Source organism: Bos grunniens, chromosome 2 (assembly GCF_055505025.1).
Source record: "Bos grunniens cultivar Pamir isolate PY7600 chromosome 2, Bosgru_T2T1.0, whole genome shotgun sequence".
Taxonomy (NCBI): domain Eukaryota; kingdom Metazoa; phylum Chordata; class Mammalia; order Artiodactyla; family Bovidae; genus Bos; species Bos grunniens.
Window position 1 is genome coordinate 49,951,539 of NC_141166.1, and position 19,088 is coordinate 49,970,626.

Genomic DNA, 19,088 nt, shown 5'->3' on the forward strand with positions numbered 1-19,088 from the left:
AAAATTATAGAAAGTTCCTCATCCTGTTCAAATAAGGATTTTACCTGAATCTCATTTAGATCATATTTTTTCCCCTAGGATAATTAGTAAGAGCCTTGTTTTGAATTAATGATGGTGTAAGGGAAACCAAGGAAAAGATTCCTAATATATAGGAAGTTGTCTAAGTAAATGTACCTGTCCACATAGTCTTGCTATCAGTATTCAGAATGTGTAACATCACAAACATGGGGGGAAAATGCAGCTTAAACCATAGAGATATTCATGTTCACCTTGGAGAGACTGACCATCTCTCTTATTTTCATGGAAATGTGCAAAATAATATCATCTAATTTTGGGAAAATTGGAAAAATAAATTTGCCCCCTGTCTTGAGAATGTTTTAAGGATTGCTAGGAGTCTCCTCCGCAAACTACTATTTTCAGTTGGCATTCTCTGTGGCCCTAAAGCCACAGTTGAACAAGCAGCCCAGGTGACACTGTACCAACCAGCCGTGCTCAAGGTGATTTGCCTACAAAGTACTTGTTTTCAGTCTACAATGAAATGAGGAACTCGTGTCAGACTGTAAATCAATGGCCGGCTTCCTTCATCAGTACAGTCTTGCTATTAAAAACCTTAGTCAAACTTAACAGTGTCTTTGGTGATGAAGATGATTTATATCCTAAAGCAAGCTTCTTGTCATGAGCAGACAGAAGCTGAGAGACCAGAACAGTCACACATATTCTATAGCTGAGGAGCCATTTGTTGTTGCTCAGTCACTAAATTGTGCCTGACTCTTTGCAACCCAATGGACTGCATAACACCAGGCTTCCCTGTCCTCCGCTGAAGAGCCATACTTGCAAAACTTTGGCTTAAAGATACTGAGATGGGGGGTTATCAGTTCCTATAATATAAAGTCCTCCGTCTCCCTCTCGTAAGTCACTATACAGTCAGAACCTTGAGAATAGAGACCCTGAGGATGGTGTTCACTCTTGTCCTAATTGATGTTTCCTATATTACAATGTAGAAATACAGCTATAACTCTTTCTGGGTATTCTGATAAGGGCCATGTACTCATTGGCTTAAATGTTTTTTCCTGGCACTCAGTCCAATTTTCAGGTTCATTCAATTTTATCAATACTTTATAAATGAACATACTCTGCATGGTCATTAATTGAATAAAACAAGCTTCTAGTGTAAAATACAAAATACTGTTTCTACTTTCAGTGGAATCAGTTAAAATCAGAATGTCAATTAAATATAATAAAATTTCAATTATCCCATGTTATAGAGGTAACAGGTAAACTCTAATCCAAATCACCAGTGAGCATCACACAATATGTAGGTTTTGAGTTTATATTCAATTTTTATATGCTTAGCACTAGACTACTCATGGTTGAGAGAAGTCAATCTTAAAGACAGGGTTCAAATTTATTATGCAATACTAGAGCATCAAAGCCACACACATACAAAGTGCATGTAGAGGAATAAATTCTAAAGTTTCTTATTTCATCCTCTTTTCATTATGAAATTGCAAACTTGTTAAAGTTAAGGACATGGCTTATATTCTTCAAAGTAATTTGGACATCGTAGGATTCAATGAATTAAGTTGAATTTAATCCAACATAATGGCTGCCTATTGTGTGCTTCAGTTCGGTTCAGTTCAGTACAGTCGCTCAGTCGTGTCTGACTCTTTGCAACCCCATGAATCGCAGCACGCCAGGCCTCCCTGTCCATCACCAACTCCCAGAGTCTACTCAAACTCATGTCTATCAAGTCGGTGATGCCATCCAGCTATCTCATCCTCTGTTGTACCCTTATCCTCCTGCCCCCAATCCTTCCCAGTATCAGGGTCTTTTCCAATGAGTCAACTCTTCTCATGAGGTGGCCAAAGTACTGGAGTTTCAGCGTCAGCATCAGTGCTTCCAGTGAACACCCAGGACTGATCTCCTTTAGGATGGACTGGTTGGATCTCCTTGCAGTTCAAGGGACTCTCAAGAGTCGTCTTCTCCAACACCACAGTTCAAAAATATCAATTCTTCAGCACTCAGCTTTCTTCACAGTCCAACTCTCACATCCATACATGACCACTGGAAAAACCACAGCCTTGACTAGATGGACCTTTGTTGGCAAAGTAATATCTCTGCTTTTCAATATGATATCTAGGTTGGTCACAACTTTCCTTCCAAAGAGTAAGTGTCTTTTAATTTCATGGCTGCAATCACCATCTACAGTGATTTTGGAGCCCCCAAAAATAAAATCTGACACTGTTTACAGTTTCCCCATCTATTTCCCATGAAGTGATGGGACCAGATGCCATGATCTTAGTTTTCTGAATGTTGAGCTTTAGCCAACTTTTTCACTCTCCTCTTTCACTTTCATCAAAAGGCTTTTTAGTTCCTCTTCACTTTCTACCATAAGGGTGGTGTCATCTGCATATCTGAGGTTATTGAGATTTCTCCCAGCAATCTTGATTCCAGCTTGTTCTTCCAGCCTAGCATTTCTCATGATGTACTCTGCATATAAGTTAAATAAGCAGGGTGACAATATACAGCCTTGACGTACTCCTTTTCCTATTTGGAACCAGTCTGTTGTTCCATGTGCAGTTCTAACTATTGCTTCCTGACCTGCATATAGGTTTCTCAAGATCAGGTGGTCTGGTATTCCCATTTCTGTCAGAATTTTCCACAGTTTCTTGTGATCCACACAGTCAAAGGCTTTGGCATAGTCAATAAAGCAGAAATAGATGTTTTTCTGGAACTCTCTTGCTTTTTCCATGATCCAGCAGATGTTGGCAATTTGATCTCTGGTTCCTATCCCTTTTCTAAATCCAGCTTGAACATCTGGACGTTCACAATTCACATATTGCTGAAGCCTGGCTTGGAGAATTTTGAGCATTACTTTACTAGCGTGTGAGATGAGTGCAATTGTGCGGGAGTTTGAGCATTCTTTGGCATTGCCTTTCTTTGGGATTGAAATGAAAACTGACCTTTTCCAGTCCTGTGGCCACTGCTGAGTTTTCCAAATTTGCTGGCATATTGAGTGCAGCACTTTCACAGCATCATCTTTCAGGATTTGAAATAGCTCAACTGGAATTCCATCACCTCCACTAGCTTTGTTCATAGTGATGCTTTCTAAAGCCTACTTGACTTCACATTCCAGGATGTCTGGTTCTAGGTGAGTGATCACACCATCATGATTATCTGGGTCATGAAGATCTTTTTTGTACAGTTCTTCTGTGTATTCTTGCCACCTCTTCTTAATATCTTCTGCTTCTGTTAGGTCCATACCATTTCTGTCCTTTATCAAGCCCATCTTTGCATGAAATGTTCCCTTGGTATCTCTAGTTTTCTTGAGGAGGTCTCTAGTCTTTCCCATTCTGTTATTTTGCTCTATTTCTTTGCATTGATCCCTGAGGAAGGCTTTCTTATCTCTTCTTGCTATTCTTTCGAACTCTGCATTCAGATGCTTATATCTTTCTTTTCCTCCTTTGCTTTTCACTTCTCTTCTTTTTACAGCTATTTGTAAGGCCTCCCCAGACAGCCATTTTGCTTTTTTGCATTTCTTTTCCATGGGGATGGTCTTGATCCCTGTCTCCTGTACAGTGTCATGAACCTCCATCCATAGTTCATCAGGCACTCTGTCTAATAGATCTAGTCCCTTAAATCTGTTTCTCACTTACACTGTATAATCATAAGGGATTTGATTTAGGTCATACCTGAGTGGTCTAGTGGTTTTCCCTACCTTTTTCAGTTGAGGTCGAATTTGGCAATAAGGACTTCATGATCTGAGCCACAGTCAGCTCCTGGTTTGTTTTTGCCGACTGTATAGAGCTTCTCCATCTTTAGCTGCAAAGAATATAGTCAATCTGATTTTGGTATTGACCATCTGGTGATGTCCATGTGTAGAGTCTTCTCTTGTGTGCTTAAGAATGCCAAATTTAGCTTACTTTTTAGTCCAACCAATAGATATTTGCCGAATTAAAACTATATTCCTAATACTGGGCCACATGCAAAAAGAACTAGGACAAGATTCTTACAAAGTATTTCTGTTTTTGTCTATGAGAATGACAGTCTAAAGGAGTTTAAACAATATCATGTATGCATTGCTTCAGTCCTGTTGGACTCTTTGTGACCCCATGCACTATAGCCCACTAGGCTCCTCTGTCCATGGAATGCTCCAGGCAAGAATACTGGAGTGGTTTGCTATGCCCTCCTCCAGTGATTTCTGACCCAGGGATTGAATCTGCATCTCTTACATCTCCTTCATTGGGAGGCAGATTTTTCATCACTAGTGCCACCTGGAAAGGCCAAACAATATCATATATTAGTGCTAAAGGAAGAGTCGTAATAATCATAGTGGCCAACCTGTCAGTGTTACTTAAAACCAAGCAAGATTCAAGTACTTTCCCTGTATCACCTTGCTATTCCTCAGAAGCACAGGTGCACTCTTTCAGTCTGAATTCTTGGATGTTAGGAACAGAAACCCACTCTAACTACTTTAGGCAAAAAGCATCTATTGGAAGATTTTGTGGAGCTCACAAAACGAACAGGAAACTAAAAGATCAGCTGTGGGTGTGGGCAAAAATCGAAGGATGCTCCAAAGGACCATGAAAAAGGAAACATAAAGCACAGCACCCAGCTTATGTATAGAAAAAAATGTCACCATCATTACAGCTGCCGTGTCTGCCTCTGCTGCTACTAGGAAATCCTCTAGCCACACCCCAAACCTTGTCATCTCCTCAAAACTAGGTGTTCCTGAAGAGGGCATCTAATTGGCCAGTGTTGATACTCAATAACCCCCTGGTAGAACTAGAGAAAAGAAAAGAAAGTATCCAGTCTCTTGGATGAAAATCCAATATCATCCCAGGACTACTTACGGTAGTGGAGGTGCAGTTCTCTAGAAAAGCAGGGGGAAAATGCTTAAAGACATAGTGGAGCTTCTGATCAGCCAAAAATTGAAAGATATGTAGATAAGAAAAGGTCTAGATTTAGTTTAAGGAAATAATAAAAATATGAAAATGGTTTGGAGTACATTAAGATTAAGGATTTTTCAAACTAGAATTTCATTCAGTGTATAAAAATTTGAATTTAGCTGCTTCTTAAGGATACACCTAAATTATTTCTCCCTACAGCCTGAACAACCCAAACTTTTAAAAACTGTCTACTGACCTAGAAAGAATAAAGCTAGTTAGGAATCCTTGAATGAAACATATTCATTCATTTAATGAAAATTCATCCAAAGTCACATAGGTAGACAGCTCTCATGCACAAAATGATATATACAAGAATAGACTTCTTTGGCCTTTCAGGTTCAAGAGTTTAAAAGCAAATTTAATCAGAACGTAACTTAGGTCCTCTATTTCTTTTCATAGTAATAATGCCTTGCATTTAAATAATATCTTTTAACTAAGAATATTTCACTGTCCCTAATCCTCACAATACCTCTATGCCCTAAACCAAAAGTATTATTCTTTCCACTTTAGAAAATTAAGTCACTCATCTAAAGTCACACTAGCTATTTGGAGTGGAAATTACCCGATCATTTTTTCTTATCTTTAAAAGTCACATTATTTTTCAAAGTCTAACTTTCATTCCAATCCATCTACTGCTTTAATAGAGAGTTATAGATGAGAACAACGGATAACCTACGTTCCAGGATTTCTTCATTCAAATTTTACAGTATCTGAAAATATTGGATGACGAAGTACAGAGTGTCAGTGAGTCAAGACTTGAAGTGTTTATAGAACTAATTTTTTCAGTGGTAACAGCAAAGCCAGAGAGGAAGGAAAAACGAAACCACACCTATAAATGGCAGATGAATCAGGCTGTGGCTCCAGAGAGTTGTCTTTTTTTGTTATCTTCATGCAGGATATGGACTACCACAACAAAAGTAATTAGTCTCATCAACATACACCACCCATATAGTTGATGAGGACAAACTACTTATAGGATAGTCATTTATTTCGCACAGAAAAGCTTGCCATGAATGGGGAAAATACACTTTTTGAGTCAAAGACTTTCTCTCACAATAAGAACTATGGCATTATGGTAAAGATTTAATGAGATAATATATATGAAAATGCTTGTCAACCGTAAGAGAATATTCAGATTTGCAGCAGAGCATAAGCATGATAAAATATCTGAAAGACAACTTCTCAAACTTTTAAATAAGTAACAAAGAAATCCAGTGATTAAATAAAGATCCAAAATAGCCACCATTATGAAAAGCTTTCAGTTTTGCTAACAGTCTTCCACGGTAAAATGAATGCCCTCCATTTTGTAATGCTGCTGGTAATATCAGAATAGTTTTATAAAAATACATTGGAGACATTAACCAAAAGAGGGTTAGGGTGTGACATTTTTGAAGACACTGAGCATTACTTTGCACCACTTTCTCACTCCTGACTTTGCCTCACTCTGACCTGTCCCTAATGTTTGGAGCCTATTGTCTGACACTCATTTCCCACATCAGAATCTTAATAGGATAATAAATCACGGTCAGGTCACTACTTTTCTCCCCCAGGGAAGTGTGCAATACATAAAATGTTAATAATAACTCTACCTCTCTCAAGAGAATATATATACACATCAGCGGTGTCATCACAATTGATAAGTCTAAGGAATGAAGTTACAGAATTTCAGTCATCAGACAAGTGAGGGAGAAAAAGATTGTATGAGCGAGCATCAGAGTCTGAGGAGGCCTCAGAAATCTGAAACTAAACTCCTTTGGTTATCATCTAGCTGAAGTTAGTGGAGGCTGCATAAACATTAATTCGCGGGACAACCTAATATTGTCAAAATCCTAGTGACAAGCATCTGACTTGCAGTAAAGTCCTCAGAAAGGTACACTAAGGGCTTCAGAAAGGTAAGACTTTGCTCTCAGAGGCGCCTTACCCCAGAGCCAGTGTGATCCTGACTTCACCCACCGGAGTTTGTGCCCAGCCATGGGGACTGGGAAGACTGGGCAGTTTGACTCATGGTTTCCATTTATGTATCTCCTGCTCTCTCAGATGATGTGTCATTGACTGTGAAAAGACCAAAAGCAAAAGAAAGGTAGGTACCAAAGCCTTGAAGGTGATCCCCAGTTTCTTTCAGAATATTTCTGACATACTTGAGATTTGGGAACAAAAGAACAGACTAACTTGTACTTCTGTGCTACTTATAAAATATTCAGTAGATAAAACAAGAAAAATTTTATCCATTCAACAAATATGAATAGACCACTTATGCGTCAGACATTGTTCCATGTAGGTGTTTGGTTAAATAGGTAACATGCAGATCAGGAAACAAAGTCAATTAATTTCAGTGGAAAATGTTAAAAGTACTTTTTAATTGGATCTGTAGGTTAAAAATTGGGAAACAGTTTGAAACAAACCAAAAAGATCATTAAGTGTCTAGCACACCCTTCTAGGTTATCTCTGCTTTTCACTGTCTTTGAGATATTTTGAATCTTTGAGCTATAGAAAATTAAAAATAATATGAATAATTCTGGTCCATAGAAATTTAAATGTTATGACCTATAGAATACAATTATTAGCCTGTAAATATCCACCAGTTTTGCATCTACTTGCCAATTCATTCCAGCATTCTTTATTTACCTATATGTATATGAAGGCAAATTTGAATTTTCCTTTGAGCAGTTTATAACATCTTACTGCTTCTTTCATTAATTAATGAATAGATAAAAATCTTTAAGCACATGTTCATTTTGTGTCTGTATAAGAATCATAATTATACTTCTTTTAAAAATATATCCTTTAAGAGTTTATAATAAATGTTTGTTATCAAACCACCTACCTCAAAAGAATATGTTTAGAAAGAAATAGTAAATAAATTCTAAAGCTCTTCAAATCAAAGTTTTAAATGCATGAAAATAATATCTTCTTAATACAGTTGTGGCATTTGAAGTCTCATTTTGATAAGGCCTCTAAATGTCCTCATATTACTGATCCCAGATAAAGGGATAGAGCTGAGCTATGGGGAAAAAAAGAAAGAAAGAATATAAGATCTCTTCTTATTTTTTGCTTTAAAGAAATAATAAACTGCATTGTTGTAACTCAGTGTAAGTAGATTCGAGTAAGGCAATAGAGACGGATGCCAGAAGCTACTCATATCGTTCTTTAAAATGGAAATTTACCGTCTGCTGCATCACATGGACAAAATACAGAACTATTTTTCACAGCTTGTTCACTGAACAGATTATTGTAGAAAAAAAAAAAACTTTTACATTTTCTGCAGATTCCCAAATCTCAGTCAAAAAACTCTTGGCAATTTTTAGCAGTGAAACAGATTTCACTTTCAGATTGAGATACTCCATTTAGCAGTAGTCAGATGATCTTCCAAATAAATATAGACTCGTTTCACTCTTGATTTTATTAAAAAAAAATGTTTTCATGAGGTGTCTTGGAGGAAACTTGCACTTATTTGGTTTTCCCAAGCTAAAGCAAAGAAAAACTCGAAGGTCTTAAAAACCAGAGTTAAATAAAAAAGGAATGTTAAACTGAAAATGTTATTACAAATAATGCATGTTCATCACAGTACCAATAAATAAATAACCCTATAAAATTTTAGAATTAGTTGCAAAGATGCTCCAATCTTTTCTGCCCTAAATCTCAGCTCCCCAAAATATTACTAAACAGAAGTGCATGTGTTCGGTACAATATAACAGACAGCAATATGTTGAGATACTTCACACAAAGAGGTCTCTGGGCCACTTTTCTCCTTCTAGATTAGCTCTATCACTAAAGTACAAAGCAACTGCACTTCGCAATTTATTTCCAGAACCATTGTTTTTCCTATCTAAGTGTTTAATGCCACAGAAAATAATGGGATATGTTAAACTTAATAAAAGTTAAACCCATGAGGAAATAGTGAAATAAAAATAACAAGCTTCATATAATCCTGTGTCCAAGATCCCAGATCTATTCACTCTATGCCTCCTCCCCAAATTCCTGAACTAAATCTTCCCCATGTTTTTCTATCCATGAGAGGGAATTATATGGCAAATCATGAATAAAATCAGAAATATTGATTGTGTCTTACTTCTATATTTATAAAAACATAGATTGTATGTATGAATACCACAGGCTGCCCAACTAAATTTCACAAATGTTGTTGCTATTTTTAACAAGTTTTTATAGATTTGTTAAAAGTTCATCTCAGTGACATTCAAGATGATCCCAGTCTTAAAGCAACCTGAATTTAAAGCAGAAGATTTGCCAAGTGAAGAAAACCGGAAATAGTTCATACAATTAAAACCATTTCACTCTTCCTCTAATGACGTTGTTACTCTCTGGGAAGAATTCATTGTGTCCAATCCCCAAAAGCCACATTTCTGTGGCTATTTTGACATACAATACAGAAAGAGGTTAGATTTGGGGGGTTTTTTGAGCTATAGTTGATTTATAGTATTATATTAATTTCAGGTGAACAATGCAGTGATTCAATATTTATATAGTTTATACTCCATTTATAGTTTATTTTAATGTATCAGCTATATTTCCTGTGCTGTACAATATATCCATGTAGTTTATTTATTTTATACATAGTAGTTTGTACTTCTTAATCCCTTACCTTTATCATGTTCCTTTCCCTTCTATCTCCCCACTGGTAAAAGAACAGGTTATTTTTGGAATCTGCTATGAATTGTTGGAAAGTTTCAAAGAAAAAAGCTAGCTATGATTCTACAAGTACTGGGGTAATGTGAAAGAACAAAATTGTTCTTATAGTATTCCTTGACAAAAAATTAAACTAATATAAAATGTGTGAGAATCCGAGTAAAACCACCATATCATGATGATGAAATTTCATATGATAAAAACTAAATTGTCTAAGAAACAAGTATATGAGACAAAGTTGCTGTGCTTTAGATTTCAGTGTTGGTTTCATTTATAAGTCAATAATTGAGGAGTGGGGATGGCAGAGTAGACAGAAAAAGGTAAAGGTTTCGTGTTTAGAGATCTTTCAATATGAAAAAATATTTGAAATGGAATCTAAAGATTTTTTTGACATTGTAATTCCAACAAATGGGAAAATGAGACCTAATTTACAAAAAAATTATCACCACCAAATAATATTATTTTCTTTCCATTCATAACGTTAATCAAACTGATATTCCTGCTTTTAAAAGGCTTTATTCATTAGAATAAAATATATTTTGAATTTCAAACTAATGAAAGTATAGGCAGCTGAGGAGAATATCTTGGAAAGATGAGGAAAAGCCCCCAGACACATTTGGCCAATCGACAGATCCATCATATGTGGCAGTAATGAGCAAGTGACTTTGGGACTGAAAATAGAAATTGACCTAAGGATGGAAAGAGTTAGTGGCACTGATCCTAATTTTTTATAAGCGTGATGATGTTTAAGTAAAAAAAATAAATAAGGGTTACAATTTGAAATATTTCTACATGGCTCAGAAATTAATCCCTAATTCTAATATCTTCTGATGTTAAAGACAGGACAATAGGCCCAAAATGGATTTGCTTATGCTAAGCACCACGTCATCAGATTTAACTGAATTACAGTCTCAGCTCTCCTAGATATGGATTCTTACAGAGGAAGCACCCCATCAGCACAGAGGAGGTGATCTGCCTGGTAGACCCCTGCCAGCCGCTATAAGGGAAGTAACCTTGCAACAACCAGTTAGCTTGTTTGCCTACGCAACTCCCCTTTTCCACTCCCTTCTGTCTATAAAATCTCTTGCCTTTATAGCTCTTCAGAGGTCTTTTCTATCTGCTTTATTGGATGTTGCCCAATTCTCAGACTACCGAATTAAGCTAAAGAGATCTTTAAAATTTATTCAGTTGAATTTTGCTTTTTAACACTCATAAGAACTGAGTCTAATATTAAAGCAAAAAAAAAAAAATTACTAACCTAAATAACAGTAAAATAACAATAGTAACTCTTCCTAAAATTAAAGGAGTCTTCCCTGATCTGATAACATCCTATAGACATATATCTTGATGCTGGTGACTAGCCCATACTGCTGGAGCCCATGACATAGTCTAGAGTACCAGATGTGGGCATAGTTCAAGGCCATCAGTCTTAATGGTCAGAGTTCCTTTCTTCCTGATTGCTAATTTTAGGGGTATTACCTCTTCATGGCATCTTTATCAGACAGTGGAAGTAAGCCCTTTATTTACAGCATCTCTTATTGGAGAGTCAGTGAAGTACAAACTGGACATCAAGAATTTTGTCCAAGCTGACAGCCTTGTTGTAAGAAATCTTCCCCTGTAGAAAGGTTTAAACCAATTCCATCAAAACTACAGCTAAAATAATTCGCCAAAGCACTCGGTTGACAGCCAGTGGTTTCCCGGTAAATGAAAATAATAATGAAAGCTGATGGTGTGGATCTACTGATGTCTAGCCACATGCCAGACACCTATAGACAATGATGTAACACTGCAGGACTTGAGTTTAAAGTAACAGGAACAGCAGTCAGTTGGGATTTTCCTAAGCAACTAGTGTCTTCACAGCAGGACCTCAACTGTGAGATTGAAAGAGGTTTTTTAGTGGCTGTGGCCGATTTTTTATTTTAAAAAGGACTAAAGGCAAAGAGTGTTGAGGTTAACTCTAAAAAAGGTGAAGGCAGTGAATTATTCGTCAAGTATGATTATTTCTATCATGGAGCCCTTTGCCCACCTACCTTTTCTGTTCTTTACCATTCAACCTCCTCCTCACATTCTTTTGTTGTTGTTGTTTTGTTTTGTTTGTTTTTAGGCTGCACTATGCGGCACATGGGATCTTAGTTCCCCAACCAGGGATAACTCCAGCCCCCTGCATTGGGAGCAGGGAGTCTTAGCCACAGGACCACCAGGGAAGACCTACCCCCACATTTTAACGTAGCCACTCAGTCTCTCTGACGTTTCCCTGATCTAATGACCTGTGACCTGTACACACCTGCTCAAACTCATTTTGAGTCATTTTAATTTTTGAAATTAAAAAAATTTTCAAACTCATTGCCTTGAGATTTTTTTAATGTGCATACATATTTTTAGTGGATACAAAAATATAGCACTCGAGATGAAAACCCCCTTGACTGTAAATGGAACACCTATAGTAACTCTCCCATGTAAACATAGAGAACCCACTTTTCTTTCTCTCACTTCCTCTCTCTCTTCTCTCTCCTTTCTCTTCTTATCTCTTTGGCTTTTTTTTTTTTTTTTTTTTTGGTAGTGGAGAGAAGAGAAATGTTTTACTAACTTTGAAATCATCTGTTGTTCAGTGAGAGATGGCTTCTCAGCATTTCTCTGTTTTTGTGGTAATACCTAAAAATTTCTTTCCAGAAATCTCATTGCTCTCAACAGTCCTTTTACTTTTCATTTTCTATGTGACCTTTAATTGATTCCTTTGTGCATGCCAAAATGCATTTTTTAATTCCTTTTACAAAGCTGGGCACCTAACACAGTAAATTAATATAGTATCAATCAACTGAAAAATATAAGTAACACTTTTTAAATAGAAAGAAATATTAAATGGCATATTATTTATAATTTTAAAAGGCATAGAATTTTAGAACTCGTCAGGACCCAAGAGATCATCTAGCCTTAAATCCTCATTTCCTACAGGAGGAAACTGAGAGAGCTCCAACAGACCAAGAACTAGGTCCTGGGGCTCCAAATATATGTCCTAATAAGCCGTCTAGCTGACCTGCGACTTACTTTTACCTATAATTTTCATTTTACAGTATCTCAGCAAATGAAGGAGTAAACGTGGCACTGAATCCGCACTTGCTTAGCTTTATAAAGACTTCCTTTTGAAATTCCTGACACCATAAAAAAGGGCCCAAAATTATTATGCATTTGTTTTATGGCCCAACTGTTCACGCAGACAATACAATATATTGTCTTCCGCTGGTGGCAGTATTTATGGTCACTGCCTATGACCTAGAGATCAGCCACTTATGGGTTGATAATTTACGAGAATTTGGGTGTAAATGTGTGTTGATTTTGCTATTTAGATTTTCATGGTCCCTTCTACTCCAAAGAATTCTTTTTTCATGAGTTTTTATCCCACAAATGAATGTTGTAATTACCTTTCAAAGGCAGATTCTCTCCTAACCCATCTGACCACATCTCAGTTCCTCCCTACTGTGAAGCAGCCTCTTTGGGTCACTGCATGGGTTTCGTTTTTAGTTCATAGCTTCCGAGGAAGCTGATGAGATTTGAGGGCTACTCTTATTTGGACCTTCCTCACAAGCAACAGTAGATTGTAAAAGGAATATTTTACTAAGTAAAATTTAAAATATAGCACATCCGTCTGAAACTTTAGTAGAAAAAATTAAGCTAAACATCAATATTGTGGCCACATAAAGTTTATAGTAATATGAGCCTCTGACTTCCCTTCCCCAGGCAACCTGGGTTTTTGGCAGATATGCACTTGGAAGGGGGTCCTGGGTCGTTTGTTGATATCAACTCTATCAAAATGAACAGAGACTAAAGCACTGAATGTCTTGACACCCCTGGTTTTTTTGAAAACCTGCCCTTGACTCCTGGCTGGAGGTACTGCTCTCAATGGATCTTCATGGTTACCGATGATTCAGAGTCTACAACCCAGACCTCTCAGTTAACCTGATATTGAGACCATGTTTTGGCTCTGAAGACAGATATCATTTATGTTAGCACCATAGATAATGGAAAGTATTAATAACTAAGCTTTAGAAGAAATATTCTTTTATCTGATTTAATTCATTGGTAAGCAATTTGTTCTTAATGCCATTTAAAGAGTCAGAGAAATCTCAGTGCACACATACAATTGAGAAAGGTTATGGGCATGACAAAAGTAAGAAAACTGAACAGTGAAGAATTATCCATTGACTATTAAATTGTTTTCTTTCTGTAATCAGTCATCAACCCAGAGTCTTAGCCCATGAATTATTCACTGGCCACGAAAGGAATCTCAATGTGTGATTAAAACATACACTATAAAAATCTCTGATTCAAATAAACAAAAACTCCCATCTTCTCGTCTCTGTGGTTAAGATGTCTGCTTTATTAAATCAGTAAGATTATTTAGTTTCTCATTCAGAACAAAACCTGAGTGTTTACACTCTGCACTACGATTTAACAATTTAGGTCAAAAAACATGTTTTGCTTCTGTATTTGTCAGTAAATTCTGAGCTTCAATCTTATTATCTTTTCAAAGGCTAATGCTCTGTTTTTATTTTTCTTGCTATCCTATTTCACAATGCTTATTAAGCTGAACTTTTCTCTTTTAAAACATCTTTTTCTGTTCACCTTACTACCCAGGCTGTAGGCAAAATCTCCATGAATTTGCAATTGTAAAGAATTCCCTCTACCAAAGAGCAAGAAACAAGTAATCTTTAATGTGTCGGGCTTTTTGTAATTATACAACATATCTTTCTTTTTTTTTTTTTTTTTTACTTTTAGAAAAAAAATAGTATCTTAAAATTCACGTTATGCCATGTAATAAAAGTAACTTCTAACTTTTCCTCTTATTCAGCCAAGTTTCTATTAGAACTTCTTCTGGCTATTTAAATCTGTTTAAACTAATGGTTTTCTGTAATTTGTCTTTTTTCTTTGGAAACATACCGTGCCATTGTCAGTTTTTAAAAAGAAGCAATTTTCTGACTTGGGAGATTGAGTAGGTCAAGGAAAAATTACTACTGTTGAAAACCCGTAATTAAATAGAAAATGCAGCTGCACTTATGAGAAACTAAAATTAAGTTTATTCTATTAATATGTGATGCTGAAAGGCTATTTGAATTTTTGGTTAAGGTTTAATTTAGAGCCATGTCTTATCTATACTCCATCTTCACTGATTACTTTTAATAACTAACATGTAGGAATATACTAGTCATATATTTATGGAGGGATGGTTCTAATTACTTTCTTTTCCTCCTTAAACTATTACTTTCTAAAGTATTTTTAAATGAAAAAAATGAAATGTTTTTTGTCAGTTTGCGTTTATTTTTTATTATGATTATTCTGAGTAAATATATGTTTTCTCAAATGTTAAAAATGTATGTGCAGGAAATACATTTTTAGTACTAATCATAAAGATTAGCCACAGAAAGACTAGTATTTTTAAAAATAAAATAATCTAAGCTTTCTTTTCATTAATTTTTCTAAATGTGATATATACTATTTTATTTCACTAAACAATGCTCTTAAAGAGGGGTTTTACTAAGAATACAAGCCGACTGTTGAATATATGAGATTACCAGATCTCTTTCCTGATTATGGCTCCTGTATGAACAATTCATCAAATTAGGTTACATTTAAAGAGTTAAAATATTTTGTATAAACACAAGTCTAATAAACAAATTCAACCATTTAGAACAATTTAAAAAGTCATAATATTTGTCACTGCCTAATTTTAATGGTGTGTTTTTAACAAATCAAGATAAACACCCTTTAACCTCCCCTACAAAACTCTTGGATCGAAATCTGAATAAAATTTACATAAAATTAGATATAATGTGAAAGTCTTATTGAAGCAAATCTATGAGTTCTATAAAATTATTTATGCATTGACATACAAGTAATCTCCATCGAAAAGCTAAAGTTGAATGTCAGAATATACATACATGTTTGCTACATCCTTAATTGTAAAGCTTATGTTTTTTCATAAGTATATTTTAAGAGGCACAGTAATATGAAAAAATAGCAATTATTTAACTGCAACTAGATCTAAAACCATAAACTTTGAAACTTATTTCTACTTTGAAAAAAAAAAAAAAAACTCTTTTTTCTGGGAAAGAATGTTCTGGTTTTGCTTTTGTTTAGAATCATTTTAAACACGTCTTCAGCCAATGTGTGGATTTCTTCACTATGATTCCAGACCTGTGATCCACAAAAACTACAGTACGGTGACCAGGAGACATATATACAAAAATACATACTTCTCAGTTATTACACATTTATGAAAAGAAAAGTACTAGGAAGTGATAAAAGCCCATGGTTTGAGGCGGAGTGGAAATTTACAATAAAACTAGGGCTTTAATAAACATATTCCTTTGACATTCCTGGTCAGTCCTGCCGCCACTGTTTTGTTTGGTCATTTCTGTTCATTTGTTAATGTGCTAAGGCTCTTGGAATTCTATTTTCCAGATGCTTATACTCCGCAGAGGGAAAGAAAACTGATCCATGAAGTTGCTATTTGCATAAAACACAGAAGCATCTGTCATAGACTCCTTTCTGGTTGAGTCTGGCATCCAGGGATCACTCAGCTGGTCTGCCTCAGCACTGGGCTCCCATGAAGGCAAAGGGTCCCCAGTGAGGACTGCATCCAGGTGAAAGGTGAGAACTCACTCAGTTCACCCACAGAATATTGACAATTATGTTTTTGAGATGATGATGACATAACTGGCCTTGTCATACACACGCACACACACAAGCTCAGGGTCAGCCCAAGAACCACTGTAATTGATGACTCTTCCCCACAAATATGTTTCTTATCAAAGTCATAATGAATTCATCATAATCATGTTGACTATCGTTAAGTAGCATAGAGGGTGAAAATTTTAAGGCAAGGTTAGAATTCTTTGCAGGGTTTTATTTTAGTGGAGATTTTTGCTTTGTTTGGTTTTGTTGTATCTTGTCTTCTCTCGCATCTAATTAAAATCCCATGAATGTGGATATCTTTGTGCCCACTTGACACACACACACACAGAAAAGGAAATTGCTTCTATTACTAAAGTAACAGGATGGATCAAATAAACTTTAAAGAGATAAATTTCAGTATCATTCTTTTTCACACTTACTCCTGCATGACACTCAAACCAACATTTAAAGTATCAAGGTCAGTAACCAGAAATGTCTATAAACTGTATAAACATCTGTTACTAGGTTAATACAGAAAACTAGATACAGTTTTCCCCAAGGATGAATAAAAACCAGTTCAAAGACAAAATTACTTGCAATATTTTCTTAAGTATATTTTAAATATATCTCAGTGTCTGGTGTAGTTATACTGCTGACAAACACTTTTTATTGTTAGTCTACCTTGATTTTGCTGTGCCGATACACTCACTATCCATTGTTTCCCGTGGATTGAGTTACTGCAATCTGTTAGACAAGGTCTTCGTGAATAAATGGCACAGAGAAGCAGGCAGAGTAACCAGTTAACAAATTCAGACTTTGGAATAATAACAGCTCTTTATAACAAACGGGTATAATTGGACTAAAAGTTTCTCTGATGCAAGTTCATCAGTAAGCAGTAATCAGATAGGAGGCTCCTTTGAAACTTTTCTGATTCATAAATAATATAGTAGTTTACAAAGAGGAAGTTTGTGGGAAGCAGCAGTAAACAGTCTCGAAATCCATCTGTTATTATGGAATCCAGAAGAGCTGAATCAGGATCCACATTGTTTATGATATAAAAGATGCTTGGGAAATGTTGCTGAAATTATTATTAACCAAAAATGTCATGTTTTACTTTTTAGAAGTCTGAGTCATATGGGTGGCGATGAAATGTACCCACCTGTGTGAATAAATGAAGAAGCTTACCTAGATTCCTTATTTAATAGGATACCAAACGCAGTTTTTAAAAAGGTATCCTGTAGCAGAATGTATCCTTATTCTTTCATTATTGATTAACTTTAAAAATTAATCAAATATGTTATTTTAAAGCATTCTGTGATTTTTTTTCTAATTTTATTTTATTTTTAAACTTTACATAAAGAATATAGCTTTAGAGTCCCATTTACTCAAAGACTGTGATGAAATTTTGTGTCTAAAATTAAAATAGCCCAAGCTAGAATGTCTTCCACTCCCCGTCTCCTGACCTTAACATCACCCCTCATTTCCTTCCTTACTGTGCTCCTAAGCCACACATACACACAGTTAAATAAAAGGAAAAATTTAGTGTGAGTGTTGTGAGTGTTTCACTCCTGTTGCCCTTTTGAGGTCCAGGAATTACCCTTCAAGTCTAACTTGCTTGACACACTTTAATTTTTAATTTTGAAAAGAACAAACCAAAAAATATATTAATGAAAAGGAATTTCCGCAGTGAAGACGCTTTGTTTCAGGTTTACTCTAAGTGAAATCAAAATGCTTTTCCTTGTACCATTTTTTGTCCCAAGCCTGATGAGAATATCTCCTCCCACAGTAAGAAGCCACAGCTGGAAGACAAGGTGATCTCCAAGGAGAGGTTTTTAACATCCTCTGAAACAAGAGTAACACGAGTATTTCTATAGATTTCCAATAATGCTAAATTAGAAATGTAATACAGTGAGTCCATCCCTTACCCTTAATCAGCTAGATATAGGTTTTTCCTTTATGGGGAAAATGAACTAAAAACCTAGCCAAAATAGAATGCCAGTATAAAGATGTAACTACACAGTCATAAGGTAAGTAACAGACATACGGATCTAAAACATCTATCCTGTATTACTTTTGTGTTTCAGCTTGCTTTGGAAAATTTTGTTGTACTTTACACATAACCCAGATAAAAAGAAACCTACACGGAATCCTCCTCTAAGTACATTCTGTTGCTCTGAACCGTGCAGAAACCAGCTTGACGCATTTTGTTCAGGAGCTCTCCAGACCTGGAGGGTATTTTCCCTGCAAACGTTGACAAGAGCGCCATCTTCTGGCTCGACAAATAAAGCGATTCAACCACTTCAAGTTCTCATCTGGATAATGAACAATCTTTCGCCAGGTTTTCAACTGTGGCATTTTCATTGACATGTGTGATATTGTGCCTTTGTAATAGAAATGGGACACCTTAATTCCCTGTTTCTTTTCCTTTGATATGTACACCTTTGTAAATGGAAAATTCTTTGATTTTGTCTCTAGCTGCAAAATTATTTTTTAATTTCTCGTTCCCACTCTCCCATTTTCATCTTTAATTTCTGGCATTTTACCATAACCTTAGATCAAACTTATCAACTCATTTGACCTTAGAAATTGTTTCTCTATAATCAGTTCTACGTATGTGTCTCTGCTGCTTATCTTGTACCTAATCTTTCCAGGTCTATAGTGACATTTGGAATTCACTTCATACTTTAATTTTTATTTTAATTTCTTTAATTTCTCCTTTTCTGGTTTTTCCAAACTATCTTTTTATGAGTCCTCATTTAAACCATCATTTTATTTTTCCAACGTCATCCAAATTAGTAAAATGTTACAATCAGTAATGAACAGCTA

At 35.7% G+C, this 19,088-nt stretch overlaps 1 long non-coding RNA gene across 1 annotated transcript; it reads left to right on the forward strand.

The window, feature by feature from the left end:
- The first annotated feature begins 12,150 nt into the window (after positions 1–12,150).
- Positions 12,151–18,736, forward strand: LOC147378073 (uncharacterized). Its single transcript, XR_015151237.1, has 2 exons — positions 12,151–16,238; positions 18,347–18,736. It is a non-coding gene; the product is annotated as an uncharacterized LOC147378073 (long non-coding RNA).
- The last annotated feature ends 352 nt before the right edge of the window (positions 18,737–19,088 follow it).